The sequence below is a fragment of the Somniosus microcephalus genome, chromosome 24, assembly GCF_052327205.1.
Source record: "Somniosus microcephalus isolate GS21.2 chromosome 24, FLI_Smic_1.0, whole genome shotgun sequence".
In the NCBI taxonomy this organism is placed as follows: domain Eukaryota; kingdom Metazoa; phylum Chordata; class Chondrichthyes; order Squaliformes; family Somniosidae; genus Somniosus; species Somniosus microcephalus.
Window position 1 is genome coordinate 37,747,851 of NC_141010.1, and position 24,630 is coordinate 37,772,480.

Below are 24,630 nucleotides of genomic sequence, written 5' to 3' on the forward strand. Positions count from 1 at the left end.
ATTGTTCTGAAGCTGTTGCTAAGCAACAGGGTTTGTTGCTTTATACGGAGCAGCTCCGTATCTTTTACAATAGCGTTCGGTTATTGGAATTTTTGATGAACCGGCACCACGTCGGTCCCGTCCGTGCCGGATAAAAAAAGTTTCCTGTACCACGAACAGCAATGTGAAAATCTGTTTTAGTAGATTGATAGAAGCTTCCACAGATTGGGATTTATTTTATTTGTACATATCCCTACATTACAACAGTGACTACACTTCGAGTACTTCATTGGCTGTGAAGCACTTTGGGGCGTCCTGAGGTCATGAAAGGTCCTAATAATGCAGATATGTTCTTTCTGTTCCGTTCCTGGGATTGAATCTCCACTGTTTGAATAATGTGTGCCGTTGGATCTCCAAATCCAAGTCCCATTTTTGCAGTTTTTGTTTTCAAAACAATCCGTTGAATATGCATCACTTTGTCTAGTCCTTTATTCATTTATGTTAGTTGCTTCTACTCAGCCTCAAAACACAAATACACAGTAGTGATTCTAGGAAGTGTGAGAAAAAGAGCACATTCATTGCAACAAAAACTGATTTAATTATCTAATAACTTCTCCCAACATTTTGCAATTAGGGAGGAGATAATATACCATGGTAAGTACAATAGTATTTTACACACAATGTCAGAATGGTACAACAGTGAGATAGCAGGTATTGTGTACCTGTGCAATTTTGGGATGTCAATGTTTGGGATGTTTTACTATGTTAAAGGCGCTATATAAATGCAAGTTGTTGTTCTAGTACGGTCTTATTTTGAGAAACTCAGGTACTACTTTCATTCAGTGCTTGCTGCTGTATTTGTGTGCATCACTTTTGCTACTTAGTCTCTGGGGTGAGCTGGAGCGTGGCAGTGTAATACCGTTCAGCTCTATTCCCTCCTCGACACTCTGGACCTGTCTCACTTAGTCTAATTGGACAGCTTGAGGAGAGAATGGGGAAGGGGAAATCTCCCACAGTACCATTTAGCAGAAAATAACATTTTCAAAAGAGAAATGCTTTGCACTTTTTGTCGAGAGTAATTGTTGGCTTTGAAGTCTGACCTGCTTTCTGCAGTCTTGAGAGTTGTTACTGAGATTTATGGATCAAATGCGAACACCTTCAAACTGATGACAGTAGCCAGTGTAATGTAAGGTAATGCAGTATATAGTAGTGGATTCGCGCAAATCCTTTCACTCACCCATTCTGCAGTGTGAAATACTACAGGCAGTCTGTGGAGTCATGCATGAAGTTTTATTATTTTTTTCAATGCTATAATTTTATTAGATTTAGATCACATTTCTAAGACTGCCCAGCAGATGGGAAAGATTACTGACTACAAATCAGTTGGCAGGTAGCAACTGGTTTTGCATCTGCAACTAAGCATCCTAGTGGTTCAGTTTAGTATTGAAGTTTGGGAGGATAGTGCTTGGTTTTGATCACTTCTCCACACCTGCATTCTCCCCCTGTGTCATAGAGTCATAGAGTTATACAGCACAGAAAGAGGCCCTTCGGCCCATCGTGCCTGCGCCGGCCATCAAGCTCTGTCTGTTCTAATCCCATTTTCCAGCACTTGGTCCGTAGCCTTGTATGCTATGGTGTATCCCCATATGTGCCAAATAATCTTAAAACTAAAATGTCTTCAGCCTCCAAAGCATAATTAAGACATTCAGACTGTTTCTGTAAAAGAAATTACACAAGCTGAGCGGAATCATCCATTTGTTGTCCTTGAGTCTTCTAGGAAAGCAAAAGGATTTATTCCGATGTTTAAAAAAAAAAAGGGTTTGTTTTACACTTGTGGGGAAAAATGCTAGGTGACTTACCTGATTAGCCCAGTAGACATGTTTATTGAAAATGAAGAACTGCATTATGTTTGATTGTTTTTGTATTCATTCACAGGAGTGGGCATCGTTGGCAAGGCCAGCACTTATTATCCATCCCTGATTGCCCTTAACCGAGTGGCTTGCTAGGTTATTTCAGAGGGCTGTTAAGAGTGAACCACATTGTGTCACATATAGGCCAGACCAGGTAAGGACGGCAAAATTCCTTCCCTAAAGGACACTAGTGAACCAGATGGGTTTTTAATGTAAATCATGGTCACTAGCTTTTTATTCCAGATTTATTTAATTAACTGAATTTAAATTCCCCAGCTGTCATGATGGGATTTGAACTCATGTCTCCGGATCATTAGTCCAGACCTCTGCATCACTAGTCCAGTAACATAACCACGATGCTACCGTTCCCTTATATACTATACAGGTTGAACACCAGTAATCCGGTACCTTCAGTGGTCCGGCACGAGGAAGGTCCTGCTGTCACATTCCCTCCCTGGGATGGGTCCGGCTCGGGTCCCGGGACCGCCGCCGGGTCAGGATCAGCGCCTGGACCGCGCAGCATCACCGACGGCTCGGCGGAGCGATGGAGCCCAAGCCCGAGCAGCCCGTGGGCGGCGGGATCGGCGGCAGCACAGGGAGGGCAGCAGCAGGAAGAGGAGGAGCAGGTGGTGGCGGTGTTTGTGGTGACTTTCGACACCTTCAGTGCTTCGGAATTTTCAGTAGTCCGGCACCGGCCTGGTCCCAAGGGTGCCGGATTACCGGGGTTGCACCTGTATTAGGGTCTTAGCTTTGACTCCGTGGTAGCACTCTTGCCTCTGAATCAGAAGATCTTGGGTTCAAGCCCCAGTCCACAGACTTGAGCATATAACCTAGACTGATACTCCAGTGTAGTACTGAGGGAGTGCTGCACTGTCTGAAATGACGTCATTTGGTTGGTATTTCTGATTGGCCCAGTTGACACATTTCTTAAAACAGCATCATGCTGAGTTAGCTGATCTTGGCCAGAGCACTTTCTGTGAAAAATCAGCCACGTTTCCCCCTCTTGATCACTATACATTGACAATGCTGAGAAGTGTGTGTATGTATGGACATTGGTTGAGCTCAGATGTCATACCCTTATGGTTGAATAGCCAGGTGCACCCATGTCTAGGCTCGCGCATAAAGAATGGCCACTAAGGCAAGGTACCAAACTTCTACGAGGCTGTACCCTAGCAAGATTCAGCACCATCAGGAGAAGAGAAATGGTCTTGGCTGGGCCAGCAATAGAGCATGCTTCCTGTTGCCAATTCTGATTACTATCTATGATTCCTGCTATAAAGTGCATGTGGACATTAGATGAGAACAGAATTTTGCTAAGCTGTGATGCCCATTCCTCTGCTTTCTCCATTGCACATTTGGCCAAATTACTGCAGAGCTGGTGGCGATTGTGGTCCTGTATCCCAGCAAGGAGGAGGAGGGAGGAAAAATGTAGTGTAAGTGGCATTAAGCTATCATCCTTGAACGCAAGAAGTCTAAAACTTCTGAATGCCGACTTTCCTGGTCTTAGCTTGTGCATTAGGCTTGGTGTAAACTCTTGGTGAGATTCTCGGGGGAGGTGATAAAAATTGGCCTTGTGCTGAAACGTAACCATTAGTGTGCACTGAACTGAATTGAGGCGACTAGCAGCTAGTACAACCCAAAAATAAACTTGATGGGGTCTGCTAAGGCCGATGGCCTGGAAGACCCATTTTTAGCAAATCCCGACAAGTTTACTTTCAGGTGGTATCTGAATTTGCAAAACCCACCCATAAAGAGCTAGTGCTACTGACACTGGGCTTCACGCAATATAAGTACGTGCCACTAGAGTGAACGTGGATCATCTTGAAGCAAACTAAATGGTCTCTGCCATAGCACTCTGCAATGTAAGTACTGCAAGAGCTGTTTTTGTTCTTTAGTGCATCAGTGCTTTAATACGTTTCGGTGAATAACGAGAATCTTTGTGGGACTGCATTTACTTAAAAGTTGCTCTCGATGGATTTGGTTTACTTTTTGTGTTTGTGGGGGAATTAAGTGATTGACGCCGAATCAATACCCATCACATTCACTTAGCCATAAGTCTCAGTTTAAAACATGGGTTTGTTTTTTCCACTCTGCTGGCTCTGAGCTGATGTCTGATCCTTCAACTTGTGAAGGCAATGAGAGAGAGAGAGAGAGAGAAAATAATGGAATAAGGGTTCAATCTACCTTAGATTTAAAGATTTTACAAGAGTGTGTTAACTCTTTCAAAAGCAGTAAACTATAAAGTATGCAATGGAAACCACACTAAGAATAAATTCATCAGGGATTGAACACGGCATTTCTAAACAGCCAATTGCATTTGAAAATTGCCAAGGGAATATTTTTATATTCTGAACAATGCTCTTTTTCTTCCAATTTTTTCTCCTCTCTTTTTCAAGGCATTGACTCCTTGTTGGCATATGGTTCCACAGGCAGTGATTGCCTGGATAGGTATATAAAAAGAGGGTAGCTAAAGTAAACATTGGTCCCTTAGAGGATGAGACTGGGGAGTTAATAATGGGGAACAGGGAAATGGCAGAGACTCTGAACAAATATTTTGTATCTGTCTTCATGGTAGAAGACACTAACAACATCCCAATAATGGATAATCAAGGGGCCACAGGGAGGGGGGAACTAAAGGCAATCACTATCACTAAGGAAATAGTACTTAGTAAAATAATGGGACTAAAAGATGACAAGTCCCTGGACCAGATGGCCTGCATCCCAGGGTCTTAAAAGAAGTGGCTGCAGAGATGGTGAATGCATTGGTTGCAATATACCAAAATTCCCTGGACTCTGGAGAGGTCCCAGCGGATTGGAAAACCGCTAATGTAACACCCCTATTAAAGAAAGGAGGGAGACAGAAAGCAGGAAATTATAGACCAGTTAGCCTAACATCTGTTGTTGGGAAAATGCTGGAGTCCTTCATTAAGGAAGCAGTAGCAGGGCATTTGGAAAATCATAATGCAGTCAAGCAGAGTCAGCATGGTTTTATGAAAGGGCAATCATGTTTAACAAACTTGCTGGAGTTCTTTGAGGAAGTAACGAGCAGGGTGGACAAAGGTGAACCAGTGGATGTGATGTATTTGGATTTCCAGAAGGCATTCGATAAGGTACCACATAAAAGGTTACTGTATAAGATAAGAGCTCACGGAACTGGGGGTAATTTATTAGCATGGTTAGAGAATTGGCTAACAGAAAGCAGAGTCGGGATAAATGGGTCATTTTCCGGTTGGCAAACGGTAACTAGTGGGGTGCCACAGGGATTGGTGCTGGGGCCTCAACTATTTACAATCTACATCAATGACTTGGATGACCGAGTGTAATGTAGCCAAGCTTGCAGATGATACAAAGATGGGTCGGAAAGCAAGTTGTGCAGAGGACTCAAAGAACCTGTAAAGGGATATAGACAGGCTAAGTGAGTGGACAAACATTTGGCAGATGGAGTGTAATGTGGGAAAGTGCGAGGTTATACACTTTGGCAGGAAAAATAAAAAAGAAAATTATTATTTAAATGGAGAGAGATTACAAAATGCTACAGTTCAAGTGGCCTGGGGGTCCTTGTGCATGAAACACAAAAAGTTAGCATGCAAGTACAGCAAGTAATCAAAAAGGCAAATAGAATGTTGGCCTTTATTTCAAAGGGGTTGGAGTATAAAAGCAGGGAAGTCCTGCTACAGCTGTACAGGGTATTGGTGAGACCACACCTTGAGTACTGCGTACAGCTTTGGTCTCCTTATCTAAGGAAGGATATACTTGCATTGGAGGCAGTTCAGAGACGATTCACTACGTTAATTCCAGAGATGAGAGGGTTGGCTTATGAGGAAAGGTTGAGCAGGCTGGGCCTATACTCATTGGAATTTAGAAGAATGAAAGGTGATCTTATTGAAACATATAAGATACTGAGGGGGCACGACAAGGTAAATGCAGAGAGGATGTTTCCCCTCGTGGGGAAATCTAGAACGCGGGGTCACCCTTTTAGAATTGAGATGAGGAGGAATTTCTTCTCTCAGAGGATCATAAATCTGTGGAATTCTCTGCCCCAGAGAGCTGTGGAGGCTGGGTAATTAAATACATTTAAGGTGGAGATAGACACATTTTTACAAGATAAGGGAGTGAAGGGTTATGGGGAGCGGGCGGGGAAGTGGCTTTGAGCCCAAGATCAGCCATGATCTTATTGAATGGCGGAGCAGGCTCGAGGGGCCAAGTGGCCTGTTCCTGCTCCTATTTCTTATGTTCTTATGTTCTTAAGTGCTGTCAGGCCACTTGACCATGAAGGACAATGAGCCTTGATAATAGGCATTGTCAGACTAATTGGTCATGGGGTCATCACAGCTAAGCCCAATCCTATCCTCGCGCATGGACATTCAAAGTTGAGACCAGTTGGAGCACACGTACAGCCACCTTGGCTGAAATTATTATTTTTTTTCCAGGATTTGGGCGTCGCTGGCAAGGTCAGCATTTATTGCCCTCGAGAACGTGATGGTAAGCTGCCTTCTTGAACCGCTGCAGTCCGTGTGGTGAAGGTGCTCCCACAGTGTTGTGATATAGAGCTTTCCAGGATTTTGACCCAGCGACGACGAAGGAATGGCGATATACTTCTAAGTCAGCATGGTGTGTGACTTGCAGGTGGTGGTGTTCCCATGTGCCTGCTGCCCTTGTCCTTCTAGGTGGTGGAGGTCGCAGGTTAGGGAGGTGCTGTCGACGAAGCCTTGGCGAGTTGCTGCAGTGCATCTTGTAGATGGTGAACTGGTGGTGGAGGGAGTGAGGGCTAGCGCCCCGGAAAAATTAGCGCCCTGCGACAGAAATTGAGTGGTAGCGCCCTAACGGGGCTCTGCGAGGGAATATCGCGGTGCTGCGTGCCGCAGTATTGCAGGCCTTCCTCCCCTTCTTAAACTGGAGGGGCCTTGCGCAGCGTGACCTGGGGCCCAGTTGGGCCCCCGGGGTTCGGGAGTGCCGCAAAGGAGCCCGGCACTCAAGAGAAGTGCCGGGCTCATGGCGCGCAGCCGGCACTCCGCGGGGGGGCGGGTAAGGAGGCTGGGGACTGGAGCGGAGGCAGGTGCTGGCAGACGGCCAGCAACAAAAATGGCCGCCCCGCACCTCACCTTTAAATAGTGCTTCCCAGCCGCAGGTAGCCCCCCTGACCCTGTCAGACGTAGCGTCCGATGGTAAGTCGGGCGCTCCCGAAGATTGCGGTCGGGGTGCTGCGCACGGCGATGATGTCATTGCCGGCGGCGCAGAGTCACGGGGCGCTATTTGTTACCGCTGCCACTATCCTCCCGCTGAATTTTGCGGGAGGCGTTGGCGGCGCCGTGCCCAGGCGCTAGTTGCTTTGCGCCCGTGCTAACAGGAGGCGCAAAGCAACCGAATTTTTGCCCCTGAATGTTTAAGGTGGTGAATGGGGTGCCAATCAAGCGGGCTGCTTTGTCCTGGATGGTGTTGAGCTTCTTGAGTGTTGTTGGAGCTGCACTCATCCAGGCAAGTGGAGATTATTCCATCACACTCCTGACTTGTGCCTTGTAGATGGTGGAAAGGCTTTGGGGAGTCACTTGCTGCAGAATACCCAGCTTCTGACCTGCTGTTGTAGCCACAGTATTTATGTGGTTGGCCCAGTTAAGTTTCTGGTCAATGGTGACCCCTGCCAGGATGTTGACGGTGGGGGATTCAACGATGGCAATGCCTTTGAATGTCAACGGGAGGTAGTTAGACTTTCTTTTGTTGGCGATGGTCATTGCCTGGCACTTGTATGACGTGAATGTTACTTGCCACTTATCAGCCCAAGCCTGAATATTGTTCAAGCCTTGCTACATGCGGGCATGGACTGCCTCCTTATCTGGGGAGTTGCGAATAGAACTGAACACTGTGCAATCATCAGCGAACATCCCCACTTCTGACCTTTTGATGGAGGGAAGGTCATTGATGAAGCAGCTGAAGATGGTTGAGCCTCGGACACTGCCCTGAGGAACTCCTACAGCGATGTTCTGGGGCTGAGATGATTGACCTCCAACAGCCACAACCATCTTCATTTGTACTAGGTATGACTCTAACCGTTGGGAGAGTTTTCCCCTTGATTCCCATTGACTTCAATTTTACTAGAGCTCCTTGATGTCACACTTGGTCAAATGCTGCTATGATGTCAAGGGCAATCACTCTCACCTCACCTCTGGAACTCAGCTCTTTTGTCCATGTTTGGACCAAGGCTGTAATGAGGTCTGGAGACGAGTAGTAACAGAACAGACTGGGTATCAAATATCTGCAACTTTTATGATCTGCCTGAGTCAGCATCTCAGTGGATAAACTTATTGGGTTGGTGAAGGTACCTTGTATTGAGCGATATACATTGGGTAATCACTATTTTAAAGTGGGTGGAGATGAATAATGTCACATCACTAATGTCCTTTAGGGAAGGAAATCTGCCGTCCTAACCTGGTCTGGCCTATATATGACTTCAGACCCACAGCAAGTGGTTGTCTCTTAACTGCCCTCTGAAACGGCCTAGAAGGTCACTCAATTGTATACAACCGCTACAGAAAACAGTAATAAAAATAAAATCAAGTGGACCACCCGGCATCGACCTCGGCACTGGCTTCGGACACGACAAAGGCACGCCCAGCCCAGCCGACCCTGCAAAGGCCTCCTCACTAACATCTGGGGACTTGTGCAAAAATTGGGAGAGCTGTCCCACAGCCTAGTCAAGGAACAGCCTGACATCGTCATACTCACAGAATCAAACCTTTCAGCCAATTCCTCCATCACCATCCCTGGGTATGCCCTGTCCCACCGGCAGGACAGACCCACCAGAGGTGGCGGCACAGTGGTATACAGTCGGGAGGGAGTGGCCTTGAGTCCTCAACATTGACTGCAGACCCCATGAAGTCTCATGGCTTCAGGTCAAGCACGGGCAAGGAAACCTCCTGCTGATTACCACCTACCGCCCTCCCTCAGCTGATGAATCAGTACTCGTCCATGTTGAACAACACTTGGAAGAAGCACGGAGGGTAGCAAAGGCACAGAATGTACTCTGGGCGGGGGACTTCAATGTCCATCACCAAGAGTGGCTCGGTAGCACCACTATTGACCGAGCTGGCTGAATCCTGAAGGACATAGCTGCCAGTCTAGGCCTGTGACAGATGGTGAGAGAACCAACACGAGGGGAAAAACCTACTTGCCCTCGTCCTCACCAATCTACCTGTCGCAGATGCATCTGTCCATGACAGTATTGGTAGCAGTGACCACCGCACAGTCCTTGTGGAGGCGAAATCTTGTCTTCACACTGAGGACACCCTCCATCGTGTTGTGTGACACTACCACCGTGCTAAATGGGATAGATTCAGAACAGATCTAGCAGCTCAAAACTGGGCATCCATGAAGCGCTGTGGGCCATCAGCAGCAGTAGAATTGTACTCCACCACAATCTGTAACCTCATGGCCTGGCACATCCCTCACTCTACCATTACCATCAACCCAGGAGACCAACCTTAGTTCAATGAGGAGTGTAGAAGAGCATGCCAGGAGCAGCACCAGGCATACCGAAAAATGAGGTGCCAACCTGGGGAAGCTGCAACACAGGACCACATGCATGCTAAACAACAGAAGCAGCATGTTCTAGACAGAGCTAGGCGATTCCACAATCAACAGATCAGATCAAAGCTCTGCCGTCCTGCCACATCCAGTCGTGAATGGTGGTGGACAATTAAACAACTAACGGGAAGAGGAGGCTCCATGAATATCCCCATCCTCAATGATAGCGGAACCCAGCACGCAACTGCAAAAGACAAGGCTGAAGTGTTTGCAACCATCTTCAGCCAGAAGTACAGAGTGGATGATCTATAACGGCCTCCTCCTGAGGCCCCCACCATCACAGAAGTGGCCAGTCTTCAGCCAATTCGATTCACTCCACGTGATATCAGGAAATGGATGAGCGCACTGGAAACAGCAAAGGCTGTGGGCCCCGACAACATCCCGGCTGTTGTGCTGAAGACTTGTGCTCCAGAACTAGCCGCACCTCTAGCCAAGCTGTTCCATACAGCTACAACACTGGCATCTACCTGACAATGTGGAAAACTACCCAGGTATGCCCTGCCCAGAAAAAGCAGGACAAATCCAATCCGGCCAATTACCACCCCATCAGTCTTCTCTCAATCATCAGCAGAGTGATGGAAGGTGACGTCGACAGTGCTATCAAGCGGCACTGACTCACTAATAACCTGCTCACCGATGCTCAGTTTGGGTTCCCCCAGGACCACTTGGCTCTAGACCTCATTAAAGCCTTGGCCCACACATGGACAAAGGAGCTGAATTCCAGAAGTGAGGTGAGAGTGACTGCCCTTGACATCAAGGCAGCATTTGACTGAGTGTGGCATCAAGGAGCCCTAGTAAAACTGAAGTCAATGGGAATCGGGGAAAACTCTCCGCTGGCTGGAGTCATACCTAGCACAAAGGAAGATGGTTGTGGTTGTTGAAGGTCAATTATCACCGCCCCAGGATATCGGTGCAGGAGTTCCTCGGGGCAGTGTCCTAGGCCCAACCATCTGCAGCTGCTTCATCAATGACCTTCCCTCCAACATAAGGTCAGATATGGGGAATGTTCGCTGATGACTGCGCAGTGTTCAGCGCCATTCACAACTCCTTTGATAATGAAGCAGTCCATGCCCGCATGCAACAAGACCTGGGCGATGTTCAGGCTTGGGCTGATAAGTGGTAGGTAAAATTTGTGCCACACAAGTGCCAGGCAATGACTATCTCCAACAAGCGAGAGTCTAACCACCGCCCCATGACATTCAACGGCATTACCATCGCCGAATCCGCCATCATCAACATTCTGGGGGGTCACCATTGACCAGAAACTTAACTGGACCAGCCACACAAATACTGTAGCCATAAGAGCAGGTCAGAGGCTCAGTATTCTGTGGCAAGTATCTCACCTCCTGACTCCCCAAAGCCTTTCCACCATCTGCAAGTCACAAGTCAGGAGTGTGATGCAATACTCTCCACTTGCCTGGATGAGTGCAGCTCCAACAACACTCGAGAAGCTCGACACCATCCAGGACAAAGCAGCCCGCTTGATTGGCACCCCATCTACCACCTTAAACATTCAATCCCTCCACCACCGGTGCATGTGTCTGCAGTGTGTACCATCTACAAGATGCACTGCAGCAACTCGCCAAGGCTTCTTCCCAAACCCGCGACCTCTACCACCTAGAAGGACGAGGGCAGCAGGTGCATGGGAACACCACCACCTCCAAGTTACACACCATCCTGACTTGGAAATATATTGCTGTTCCTTCATCGTCGCTGGGTCAAAATCTTGGAACTCTCTCCCTAACAGCACTGTTGGGAGTACCTTCACTACAAGGATTGCAGCGGTTCAAGGCGGCGCTCACCACCACCTTCTCGAGGGCAATTAGGGATGGGCAATAAATGCTGGCCTAGCCAGCGATGCCCACATCCCAGGAATAAATTTTTTAAAATCCACGCTATTGTAGGTCAGATGCAATTTCCCATGGCCAGAGAATGCTGGTGTTGAAGTGCTTGCCTTAAACAGCTTCATTTACATGTTAATTTAGGGCAGGGACACAATGCATGCCATTTTCCAACGTTCACTGTGCAAAGCATAGTTTCGTAACTATGCTCCACGGTTGTTAGCTAATGGTGATTATACAGAAGTCTATTGAAAGTGCATAGTAATGTTAAGGTAAGTATTCAGCCATAGTGTTACTTTCTTTTGTTGCTGCAGGCACTTAATTCCTCACGGTCCTTTGTGCCAATTGTGGTGGGGGTGAGGGGTGGGGATTGCCTTTGGCACCATTACTGGCACTAGTAGATTTCCCAGTGGTAATCTGAGGTGTTTGATGGAAGAGGAGAAGGACCAAAAGAGCAGGCAGATCTGGGTGCATGACAGCGATCTGTGTCCACATGCGGGTACTCGTACACCTGCATCTGCAGACAGAGGAGAAAATACCTTGTTTTAGCAAATGATTAATATATGCAGAGGCTCCTTTGATAAGCAGACCAGCTGGCACCACTAATTATGTGAATGCTTGTCTAACCATAATGTTGGATGCTTCCTGAAAAGTGCACCAGCCAAAGTATATCATGCTTTCAATGGTATTGCATGGGAAAAAAGCATGCCAGGATAATCAACCGCTAACACCCGCCAAAAAGCCACCAACCATATCTCTACATTGTTGCACTTGTCTGATTTCAGTGTGACAAGAATGGAAAACTTGAGGGCAGTTATACTCACATCCCTGATCACATCCCTAATGCCTCCCTCCTAACTGGGTTAATGACAGAAACCCAGGGGTGAAGTCTCCCTGTTATCGCCAGGCGTAAAACGGGCGGTAGCCGTCCCCTTTGCACACCGCCCGATTTCCGTTTCCATTGACTTCAGTGGAAATGAATATCAGGTGGGGTGTAAAGCGGGCGGCTGGTGCACAAACTACCAACATCGCCAAAACCGATTATCTGGCCATTCTTCTTCTTAGGCAGTCCCTCTGAACCGAGGATAACTTGCTTCCACATTAAAAATGAGTCTGCAGGTGACTGATGAGTCCAATGCGGGACCGACAGTCTCTGTCACAGGTGGGGCAGACGGTGATTGAAGGGGGTGCTTGGGTTGACGTGCGCTCCTTGCGCTGCCTGCGCTTGGCTTCCGCTTGCTCCCGGCAAAGAGACTCGAGGTGTTCGGCACCTTCCTGGATGCTTCTCCTCCACTTTGTGCGGTCTTGGGCCAGGGATTCCCAGGTGTCGGTGGGGCTGTTACACTTTTTCAAGGAGGCTTTGAGGGTGTCCTTGAAGCGTTTCCTCTGCCCACCTGGGGCTGTCTTGCATGCCGGAGCTCCGCTTGTTTTGGGAGTCTCGTATCGGGCATGCGGACAATTGTGACCCATCCATTGGAGCTGATTGAGCGTGGTCAAAGCTTCGATGCTGGGGATGTTGGCCTGAGCGAAAACACTGACGTTGGTGTGCCTATCCTGCCAATGGATTTGCAGGATCTTGCGGAGGCAGCGTTGGTCACAGCAATTATCACATTGCTGTTTGTGGGAGCTTGCTGTGCGCAAGTTGGCTGCCGTGTTTTCTACATTACAACAGTGACTACACTTCAAAAAAGTACTTCATTGGTTGTAAAGTGTTATAGGACATCTTGAGGTCGTGAAAGGCACTATATAAATACGTCATTTTACCCATTTTAAGCCTGGCGGTAACAGTGAAATTTCACCCCCGTGAATGAGGTCACTTCCATGCCCTTTTGATGAAGCATCATTGGATGGCTTGAGATGGTTCTACTGCTGCATGAGAAATCACTCACAAAACAGGGAGGTATTAAGCGTAATTGTTCCATCAAACAGAATCACATCCTGACATCTGTATTTGAAATGCAGGAATTCAGTAGAATGTCAATGAACAGTTGTATGAAAGAAATATGTGACCTTCGACATCACAAGTTACTGTTTCTGTCAGCACTACAGCATTGTATGTGACGGCGGATACTGCACTCTGCACCAGTGAGTGCATGCCTTCGAGGCTGAATCCTGAAAGTTTGATGCAACAAATAAATTGACAACCGGGTTTTTTGATCAGGCTGTAACATAACTTGAGTGTTTTCATATAACAGGACTTTCATCCTGGAATGGCACATCTCCTAGGGTATGATGGTCTTCATCACAATCTTTGCTTCCTCTAGCTCTGCCTAAAAAGGCTTTAAAGCTTTGATTTAAGTCCAAGATCCTTCAGAAAAAACTTTTTTTTTTAAGCACAGAGCTAGTTTTTACTCCGGCTCTGGTGGGACTGCAAAACACTCTATGTTTGTATTATGGTTTATGTAGGTCTGTGACATTTTCTTTATCCTTAAAGGAATGCTTGTCTTAACATTTACTCAGAATAGTTACAGCTTGAAGCTTTTTCCTAATTCCCCTACCTGATAAAGTGGAAAAGCATTGCGTGCGAACGGAGTATAAACAGGTTCGTTATCTTGCTGAACTATGCAAGCTGCTCACTCTGCAGCAAGCCCATTTCATTTTTATTTTCGTTGAACTGTCTTTGAAGTGTTCATCATTTCTCCGAATGATTTGGCTAAGTTTGAATCCGTGCAAATCACTGCTGTATCCTGCACAGAGCAGGTGCAAGTGTCAATCATACCGTGACCACTGCTTCTGCAGTAACTGAATGTGGACATGCCATGAGGACAAATGCACCACAAAACAGTTTACATTATTAGCATATACCTGGATCAATGGCTTGTATACTCTTCATTGAGTAGCAGTAAGGTCAGAGGCTAAGGTGAGTGTTTGTGCACCATGCTCTTGAGATGGCATTACACAGGAGGGCAGATTAATTGATAAGTGATTCAGGGGCAAATGTGATATCAGCTCCTTCTGATGGCATGCATTGTTTCTAAATTGCATTTCCAGTGAGGAGAGGATTGGGGAAAAATCAGCTAAGGTATCTGAGAACAGGACAAAACGTAGAACAGTCTAGATGCATGAGGTTAATTTCTAATCCTAGGCGGGTTGTGGGAGGCAGCAAGCCGAGGAGAGGATTTTCTTCAAAGGGAGGGATACTACAACTGCTTTAAGAGCGCCTGAGTAGAAGTTGCCAACATATACTCCGAGTCATTGTATTGTTCAAGAGAAAGGAAGTGGAAACCTATAAGAATGGGATGAAACTAGATGACAACAATAACTGTGCATTTATTGAGTGCCTTTAATGTAGAAAAACAGCCAAGGTACTTCAGAGTGTAATCAGACAAAAAATGGATGTCGAGCCAAAGAATATGAGGAGGGGTGACTAAAAACTTGGGTCAAAGAGGGGTCTTGAAGGAGGAGACAGAGAGAGATGGAGAGGCGAAGAGGTTTAGGGACAGAATTCCAGAGCGTAGGGCCTAGACTGCTGAAGGCATGCTACCAATGGTGGGGCGAAGGGTTTGGGGGTTGCATAAGAGGCCAGAGTCAGAGGAAGGCAGATTTCTCAGTGGATTGTATCATAGAATGGTTACAGCATGGAAGAAGGCCATTTGGCTCATCGAGCCCATGCCGACTCTCAGCTCGTCCCACACCCCTGCCCTTTCCCTGTAGCCCTGCAAATTTTTTTCCTTCAGATACTTATCCAACTCCCTGTTGAAAGATAAGATTGAGTCTGCCTCCACCACCCTTTCAGGCAGTGCATTCCAGATTTTAACCACTCGCTGCGTAAAAAAGTATTTTCTTGCGTCCCCTTTGGTTCTTTTGCCAATCACCTTAAATCTGTGTCCTCTGGTTCTCGACCCTTCCACCAATGGGAACAGTTTTCCTCGGTCTACTCTGTCCGGACCCCTCATGATTTTGAACACCTCTATCAAATCTCCTCTCAATCTTCTCTGCTCCAAGGAGAACAACCCCAGCTTCTCCAGTCTATCAACATAACTGAAGTCCCTCATTCCTGGAATCATTCTTGTAAATCTTTTCTGCACCCTCTCTAAGGCTTCCTTCCTGAAGTGTGGAGCCCAGAATTGGACACAGTACTCTAGTTGGGGCCGAACCAGTGTTTTATACAGGTTCATCATAATTTCCACACTTTTGCACTCTATACCTCTATTTATGAAGCCCAGGATCCCGTATGCCTTTTTAACTGCTTTCTCAACCTGCCCTGCCACCTTCAACGATTTGTGCACATATACCCCCAGGTCTCTCTGTTCTTGCACCCCCTTCAGGATTGTACCATTTAGTTTATATGTCCTCTCTTCATTCTTTCTACCAAAATGTATCACTTCACACTTTTCTGTGTTAAATTTCATCTGCCACGTGTCCGCCCATTTCACTAGCCTGTTTATGTCTTCCTGAAGCCTATCACTCTTCTCCTCACTGTTCACTATACATCCAAGTTTTGTGTCATCTGCAAATTTTGAAATTGTGCCCTGTAGACCCTCGTCCAAGTCATTATTAATAGGGCCAGAACTTCGGGTCCCCACGGGTGAGTACGCGCTGGGTACTTACACGTAGGCCCAATGAATGTGCCGGTTTCGTGCATGCACTGCGCATGCGCGAGAAACTGGAACTTCCGTTCCCTTAAAGGAAGGGGTTCACAGGTCGAATGCGTGCACCGGAGAGGCAGTTAGTACGCCTGGAACTTCCGTTTTTTTTGCGGGTTTCTCCGGGAGGGTAAGTTTCCAGGAGCTGCGCTTTTAAAAAGTGGTGAATTAAGTAAAATTAAAACATTCTTTCCACAGGTTTATTATTTTTAAATACTTTAAAGAAAGGTACGTTTATTTTTAGCCCTGTTAGAAACTGTGATTAATTTTTTCAAAAATTTAAATTATTGTTTAAAATAGTTATTTTATGTAATTTATAGTTATTTTTAAAAAGTGATTTAAAAAAAAAATTATTTGAAGTTTTAGTTGTGTATTGGGGCTGAATTGTATTCATAGATTTGACAGTGCCACAGGGCAGACACGGTGGCATAGTGGTTAGCACTGTTGCCTCACAGCACCAGGGACCCGGGTTCGAATCCGGCCTCGGGCGACTGTCTGTGTGGAGTTTGCACATTCTCCCCGTGTTTGCGTGGGTTTCCTCCGGGTGCTCCGGTTTCCTCCCACAGTCCAAAGATGTGCGGGTTAGGTTGATTGGCTATGATAAATTGACCCTTAGTGTTAGGGGGATTAAATATGTGGAGTTACGGGGATAGGGTGGGATATGTGTTGGTGTAGGGGTTACGGGGATCGGGTGGGATATGTGTCGGTGCAGGCTCGATGGGCCGAAATGGCCTCTATCTGCACTGTGGGGTTTCTGGGATTTCTGTGATTTCTGAGGTCTTCCTGTCAAATCTATGAATACAGATTCCCTGCTACCATTGGCTCTCCATGGCCCACGTGATCCCAGGGGACGCTTCGAACTAACTGCGCCCCTGGGATACGCAAGCACTGCGCGCCAGCAGTTGGAGCAGGCTCAGGATCGGAATCCCATGTGGGCCCACAGCACAACGGCCGGTGCGCTAGGTAAGTGCAGGTCAGAGGCTTGCACCTGCGGGAAACCTTTGACCCGAATTTCTGGGCCAATATATATCAAGAAAAACAGTGGTCCTAGAACCGACCCCTGGGGAACACCGCTTGTATACGTTCCTCCAGTCTGAAAAACAACTGTTCACCACTACTCTCTGTTTCCTGTCACTTAGCCAAATTCGTATCCATGCTGCCACTGTCCATTTTATTCCATGGACTTCAACTTTGGTGGGGAGCCTATTATGTGGCATTTTGTCGAACGCCTTTTGGAAATCCATGTACACTACGTCAACCACATTACCCTCATCAACCCTCTCTGTTACCTCATCAAAAAACTCGATGAAGTTGGTTAAACATAATTTGCCTTTAACAAATCCATGCTGGCTTTCCTTAATTAATCTACACCTATCCAAGTGACTGTTAATTTTTTCCCTGATTACTGTTTCTGAAAGCTCCCCGAGTACCGAGGTTAAACTGACAGGCCTGTAGTTGCTGGGTTTTTCTTTACACCCTTTTTTGAAAGTGGTGTAACATTTGTAATTCTCCAGTCCTCTGGCACCATCCCCGTATCTGTGGAAGATTGGAATATTATGGCCGTGCCTCCGAGATTTCCGCCCTGAATTCCCTCCGCATCCTCGGATTCCATCCACTCCTGGAGTCCTTTGTCAGACATCAACCTGTCGATTCTCTTTCAGCTCCTGACAGACCTGCTGCATATTTTCACCATATTCTGTTTTAACTTTGCACCTTGTAAAAGTTTGTGCACAAAAAAATTGCTAATGAGACATCACAGCAGTTTTGAACAAGTCGTTTACAAAGTTTGCAAATGGGGAAAAAACATCACAATACAACCAAACATTCTCTGATATTACACTGCCAATACAAAGATAGTAAAAGCTTTGTAATGCAGATAAACTAACAGGCAGAATTAACACAGGCAATAATACTGAATATTCTAATAATACAAATCATTGTAAAGAAAAGATAACATGCAGTTATACACACGAAGAATGGCCACATGGTGAGGTACTGGAGAGCTTCTGTATCAACTAAACCTACCCAGTACAAGACAACCCTGTTGAGAGGGGAAATTGGGGTGGGGGGGAAATAACAGAGACTACTCCTATTCTAACTCTCTGTGAAGCCGCATATTACTGCACCATTGAGCTGGATCACTGTCCACCTTACACTGGAATTTTAGGGAAAAAATGTAGAAGGAAAGAAAAAGTTGTGATTTAATACCCATGAACTGCAGTTGGATGTCTTTAGCGCACTTTTGGAAAAAGCTCCAGGTTGCAGTAGTTACTAAATGAACTAACAACATCCAGTGGTTGAAAGGAGTCTTTGCATTTGTGGTGTTCTCTTCTTCCAAAGCCATGCATATCATCTCATTTATATTATAGCTCTGCCTCTGAAGGCAGGACTGTAACAAAATAGGGTTTTAGTTTCTCCAAGTGACCATTAGCATTTGTACTCAATACAGAACGAGACTCCCCCTGCAAAAATAAAGATTGTTGTAGTTCAGCAGAGTTTTATGGAACTAGGATTTTTTAAATGATAAATGATGAACACTCCATCTTTTAAGAAGGCTTATCTCCACAGCTTTAAAAAAAAAAACTGCTGTACAAATCGACTGGAAGAAGCAAGTTTTTCCTCTTTTGAAGGGTATGTCAGTCTATTTTTGTCGCTATCTCCAGGTTGTATGTGAAGGATGTTTTTGGATCAGTGGGCTTTTACAGCAGCATTCCGGATAACCTTTTACTGCTTCTATGAGGCACTCGGTGAGCATTAAGAACACATGAATCATTTAGGCAGGAGATGTTCCTGCCTTGGCATTTATCATGATGTTCCAGCCCTATCACTGGATTTTGTCCAGCATCTGTGCTTGCACTAAATGAAAAACGCTTTTTAACTATTATTCAAAGACATGCTTTTTAAAAACTGTTGCCAGAATTTCATAAGACACAGTGAACTTTAGATAAGTACCTGATTGGATTCTCATCCAAGGTCAGAATACCAATGCCATAAATCGCTGTTAATTTTATTAAGAGTATTGCGCCCGTGTGGTTGGATTCGGCATTTCTTTTACAAACGTGACAGACCTCGCAGTGAGAGTGTGTTAGGACAATCTTCCACAAGAGAATGAAAGCCGAAGACTTGTCACGGATGAGGTATTCTCTCTATTTTATGGCCCACTTCTCTCTGGGTAGAATCTATAGCCTAACTTCAGGTACGATGTGAAGTGCAGCACGCTATTGCACAGTGTTGCTTCGCAGCTACAGAATAATATTGGATTTTCACTTGTGTGAAATAGTATTCCTGAAGGCTGTGAAATTTCTGATCGTGCCCACAAAACAAACCAAGGATTTTGTAGTGCTAGTGATGCGCTACTTTATTCCTCTTGAGTGCAAAAGGCACATAATTTCAAAATGAATTGTAAAGTCTTTTTCACAAGTGCAAATCCCCGGGAAGGGATTGAAATCAATTGTAATATTCTTTAGGCATCAACAATTTAAAACCAAAATAACCAATAGATTAAATTTCCTATTTTTAGTTCCCAGATGGCCTGGTGGTTAAAGCCCAGTGTAGCACTAAGCCGTTTAGCTCAGAAAGTCATAGATTAGATTCCTGGTCTGTTGTGATTTAGCTGATCTCCGGTGGGGCAACATTTGCAGTGCTACAATTAGCGCCCTGGGTTGGGAAGGGTGTTCTCACTCTGTTTGCTATCCAGTTGCTTTGTTGCAACGCTCCCAATATCACTTGCTGGACCTGAGCAGAGAGATTATTGGCAAGTGAGCAAAATTGGGACTTGCCCACCTCAGGTGAATTTTTCCAACTCAAATAACTTTTTGGTGTCCATCGAAAGCTAAATGTTATTTAAAATATTCACTACCATAAGCATCGTTCCATCATTATTTTTGTTTGGTAAGGGTATCAAGGGATATGGAGTTGAGGTACAGCTCAGCCGTGATCTAACTGAATGGCGGAACAGGCTCGAGGAGCTGAATGGCTTACTCCTGTCCCTATGAACAATTGGCAACCAGTAGGAGCACTGACATCAGGCTGAAAAGTGCACATGTTTAGACGTCAGGTGAGAAGATTGGGTTCAGCTTTGATGCCCTCCACAGTTAAATAGGCAGCCAACACTCACCATATAGGCACACACATGAAGAATGGCTATTTGGGCAAGTTACCATAGGGCTTCTGGAAAAGTACCTGAACAAGAGTCATTATATTTAGGAGAGATGGGGAAATAACTTGGGGGATGGCGGGGCGGGAGGGGGGAGTTATATATTTTTTAAATTGCTTAGACAATTTCACTTTGTAACCATTTTGTAATTTCTTCTGGATGATTGAAGTCTGAGTATCAACAAAAGGAGAGTGTAAGGGATTCTGTGCCCCTACTTTGTGTTTATAACTTGGAAAGAATTCAGCATTTCGATGTGGGTTACTCGCATTTATGAACGTCAAGTGTTAACTTTCTTGATAGCTCAGCTGCTAAGTACACTGAGTAGTGTGGAACTGAGCCGTACAGACCATGAAGCTATCCGGTTTGATGCCTGCCTCATCTGTGCTTAGTTGATTTCAGCCAGTGCAAAAGTAGAGGACACTGCACTTGGCCTCGGCTGAAGTGGGGCGGGGGGAGGGGGGACAAAATTAGGTAGAGCTTCCCAGTCCTGAGCCACTGGCCCCTGCTAGAAAATGTGTGTGTGTGTGAACTTTGGGTAAAGATCAGGCCAGGCTTGCCAACACTCACTGCCTAGGCACACACAGGAGGCCTGCCACTTGGTCAAGGTACCGGGAGCAGCTCGTACCAATGGAATCATGCCCCAGCCTGGTTCAGTGCCTGCAGGAGACGAGGGTAAAACTTTTAAAAAAATAAGGTAGAGTGTTTCCTCGCGGTTGAGTGATCGTCAGATACTTTGCTTGTATCCAAGTAGCCTTGGGGTAGAGACGTGCTGTTGCTGTGATCATCAATTTGGTGCCAAGAAGCTTGAATCAGATGTTCTGTTGCTGTGCTGCAATGCTAGCTCGAGAGTAGCCCTGCCTTCTGTCACGTTCTGTGGAAATTATGAGCTTGTTTGTCTTGCAACTTTCATGGTATAACATTTCCTTACAATCCAGTTACAGGCATATTAGGAATGAGCTCTCCCACATTCTCAAAACTGCTCATCAGTACAGTTACTCTCAGATGGCATTTAGCCACAGAAGCCACTGTAGCTTGCCAAGGTGCTGATTGCATACTGACAAAGCAAGAACTATGCCCTGTGGCAAACACCTGCCATTAGAGTGTTCCAACAGAAGGGACTGGTAATCTCCAAATCCCAGTCAACAGCCCACAGCTGTTGGATGCACATGGGGAGAGTTTGAATGTTTGGCACTCGCTTTGCCTCTTTTTTTGTAATTGAAATGCCTAACTCAAAAACTGAGATGATGCCTCTCATATTAGCTTCAATAGTGGACCACTTCTAAGAACAAGTACTTGCTCCTTTTAGTTTTTGCTGGGATTTGAAAAGGTCATATTACAAACTTTAGTCCAATGTACAAAATTATATTTATATTTTCACTTTTTAGACTTGTACTTTAAAAAAAAAAAAAAGTTCTCCTCTCCTCCCCTTTCTTCGGGTCCTTCACATGCATGCACCTATCACTGACCAAGTTTCTGCCAGTGGTGCTCTGTTGATGTCCACTAGAAGATGGGGAGATTTGGGGTACCTATCCTCCAGTTTCCTCTCACTCCTTGTGGGAAATTGCCTAGGTCTCCACATGATGCCTGACCTGAAGGCACAGTTCCGAATGAGCATTCACCATGGGCGAAATGCAGGGATGAATCTTGTGTTTGAGCACTCTAGTAAATAAGATGACCAGGTTCCTGCAGCAGCATCATTTTTGGATATTCAGATATAAAAGTTTCTGGGTGAGGTTTTAGCATATTGGGCTTTTACCTCTGGAACCTAGGTTGTAAGGGTGTGTGAAAAGATTTTGGGTAATCTCAAGTCTCTAGTGGGCAAGAGGGTGCAGCACAAAACTGCATATTTCAGTGGAAATAGACTCACTCAGAGATGGGACAAAGATGGCTAGTGTGGGAAATGTCCATGTTGAGTGTACTAAGAAGTAATCTTCTGAGGTTGGGTTTAATTCACGATGTTGGGGCAAGGTAGAAAGATCTTTACTCTGCATATGGCCTGTGTCTGTATATGCTTTTTGCTGACACTGGGTCCCCAAGACAAAAAAATGTTTCCCAATAACCTTAGCATTGATGTCCCTCACCACAATGAGAAAAAAAATGAAGGTAATTTGGTTAAGCTTCACTCCTAGTAGAGAAACTTTCTAGACTCTGTAGGGCCAATTCTGTGTGTATGTTCTCTATACTTTTACCATTTTCTCAGTCTAATTAGGTTCAGTTATTATTAAAATAATGGGCACAGTGGAAGGAGTAACAGAATGTCATTATTTTGCTGACATTACTAACCACAAAGCTTGGCGGCGCACTGTGGGAAGATAGCATATGAATTTATAAGAACATAACAATTAAAAGCAGGAGTAGGCCATACGGCCCTTTGAGCCTGCTTCTCCATTCAATAAGATCATGGCTGATCTTTGACCTCAACTCCACTTTCCCACCTGATCACCATATCCCTTGATTCCCCTAGGGTCCAAAAATCTACCCATCTCAGCCTTGAATATACTCAAAGACTCAGCATCCATAGCCCTTTGGGGTAGAGAATTCCAAAGATTCACAACCCTCTGAGTGAAGAAATTCCTCCTCATCTCAGCCTTAAATGGCTGACCCCTTATCCTGAGACTATGCCCCCTAGACCTAGATTCTTCAGCCAGAGAAAACAACCTCACAGCATCTACCCTGTCAATCCCCCTAAGAATCTTGTATGTTTCAATGAGATCACCTCTCATTCTTCTAAACGCCAGAGAGTATAGGCCCGATCTATTCAATCTCTCCTCATAGGACAACCCTCTCATTCCAGGGATCAATCTAGTAAATCTTTGTTGCACCACCTCTAAGGCAAGTATGTCCTTCTTCAGAGAACGAGACCAAAACTGTTCACAGTAGTCCAAGTGTGGTCTCACCAAAGTCCTGTACAATTGTAGCAAGACTTCTTTACTCTTGTACTCCAACCCCCTTGCAATAAACGGTAACATGCCATTTGCCTTCCTAATTGCTTGCTGTACCTGCATGCTAACTCTGTGTTTCCTGTACAAGGACACCTAAATCTCTCTGAACAACAACATTTAATAGTTTCTCACCATTTAAAAAATATTCTGTTTTTCTATTCTTCCTACCAAAGTGAATAACTTCACATTTCCCCATATTATACTTCATCTGCCACTTTATTGCCCACTCACTTAACTGGTCTATAACCCTTTGCAGGCTCTTTGTGTCCTCCTCACAGCTTACTTTTCCACCTAGCTTTGTATCGTCAGCAACCTTGGATACATTGCACTCGGTCCCTTTATCTAAGTCATCAGTATAGATTGTAACTAGTTGAGGCCCAAGCACTGAACCTTGTGGCACCCCACTAGTTACAGCCTGACAACCGGAAAATGATCTATATATTCCTACTCTCTGTTTTCTGTCTGTTATCTAATCCTCTATCCGTGCTAATGTATTACCCCCAACCCCATGAGCCTTTATCTTGCGTGGCAACCTTTTATGCGGCACCTTATTGAATGCCTTTTGGAAATCGAAATGTATTACATCCACTGGTTCCCCTTTATCTACCCTGCTAGTTATATCCTAAAAAAATTCTAATAAATTTGTTAAACACAATTTCTCTTTCATAGAATCATGTTGACTCTGCCTAATCATATTATGATTGTCTAAGTGCCCTGTTACCATTTCCTTAATTTGTGGAATTCTCTGCCCCAGAGAGCTGTGGAGGCTGGGTCATTAAATACATTTACGGTGGAGATAGACACATTTTTGCAAGATAAGGGAGTGAAGGGTTATGGGGAGTGGGCTGGGAAGTGGCTTTGAGCCCAAGATCAGCCATGATCTTATTGAATGGCAGAGCAGGCTTGAGGGGCCAAGTGGCCTATTCCTGCTCCTATTTCTTATGTTCTTAATAATGGATTCCAGCATTTTCCTGACGACTGATGTTCCCTGTTTTCTCTCTCCTTCCTTTCTTGAACAGCGGGGTTACATTCCACTGGGACCGTTCTAGAATCTAGGGAATTTTGGAAGATCACAGCCAATGCGTCCACTATCTCTACAGCCATCTCTTTTAGAACCCTGGGATGTAAGCCATCAGGTCCAGGGGATTTGTCAGCTTTTAGTCCCATTAGTTTCGCATGTACTTTTTCTCTACTGATATTAATTACTTTAAGTTCCTCACTCTTATTAGCCCCTTGGTTCCCCACTATTTTTGGTATGTTTATTGTGTCTTCTACTGTGAAGACAGATACAGAATATTTGTTTAAAGTCTCTGCCGTTTCCTTATTCCCCATTATAATTTCACCTGTCTCAGCCTCTAAGGGACCAATGTTTACTTTTGTTACTCGCTTACTTTTTACATACTTGTAGAAGCTCTTGCAGTCTGTTTTTAAAGTTCTTGCTCGTTTGCTCTCATTCTATTTTCTCCCTTTTTAATCATTTTTTTGGTCATCCTGTGCTGGTTTCTAAAGCTCTCCCAATCCTCAGACTTGCTACTATTCTTTGTAACATTATGAACCTCTTCTTTTAATCTAATACTATCCTTAACTTCTTTAGTTAGCCACAGATGGATCATTTTTCTTGTGGAGTTATTTCTTAAT

General features: G+C 45.3%; 1 protein-coding gene across 6 annotated transcripts in view; it reads left to right on the plus strand.

The window, feature by feature from the left end:
• raraa (retinoic acid receptor, alpha a) overlaps nt 1-24,630 on the plus strand; it is a 602,035-nt gene that overhangs the window by 21,732 nt on the left and 555,673 nt on the right. For all 6 annotated transcript variants that reach the window (XM_085966524.1, XM_085966522.1, XM_085966525.1 and 3 more), the window contains one exon: nt 1,915-2,043. The gene's annotated coding sequence lies outside the window, so the exon portion shown is untranslated. The remainder of the gene's footprint in view (nt 1-1,914; nt 2,044-24,630) is intronic.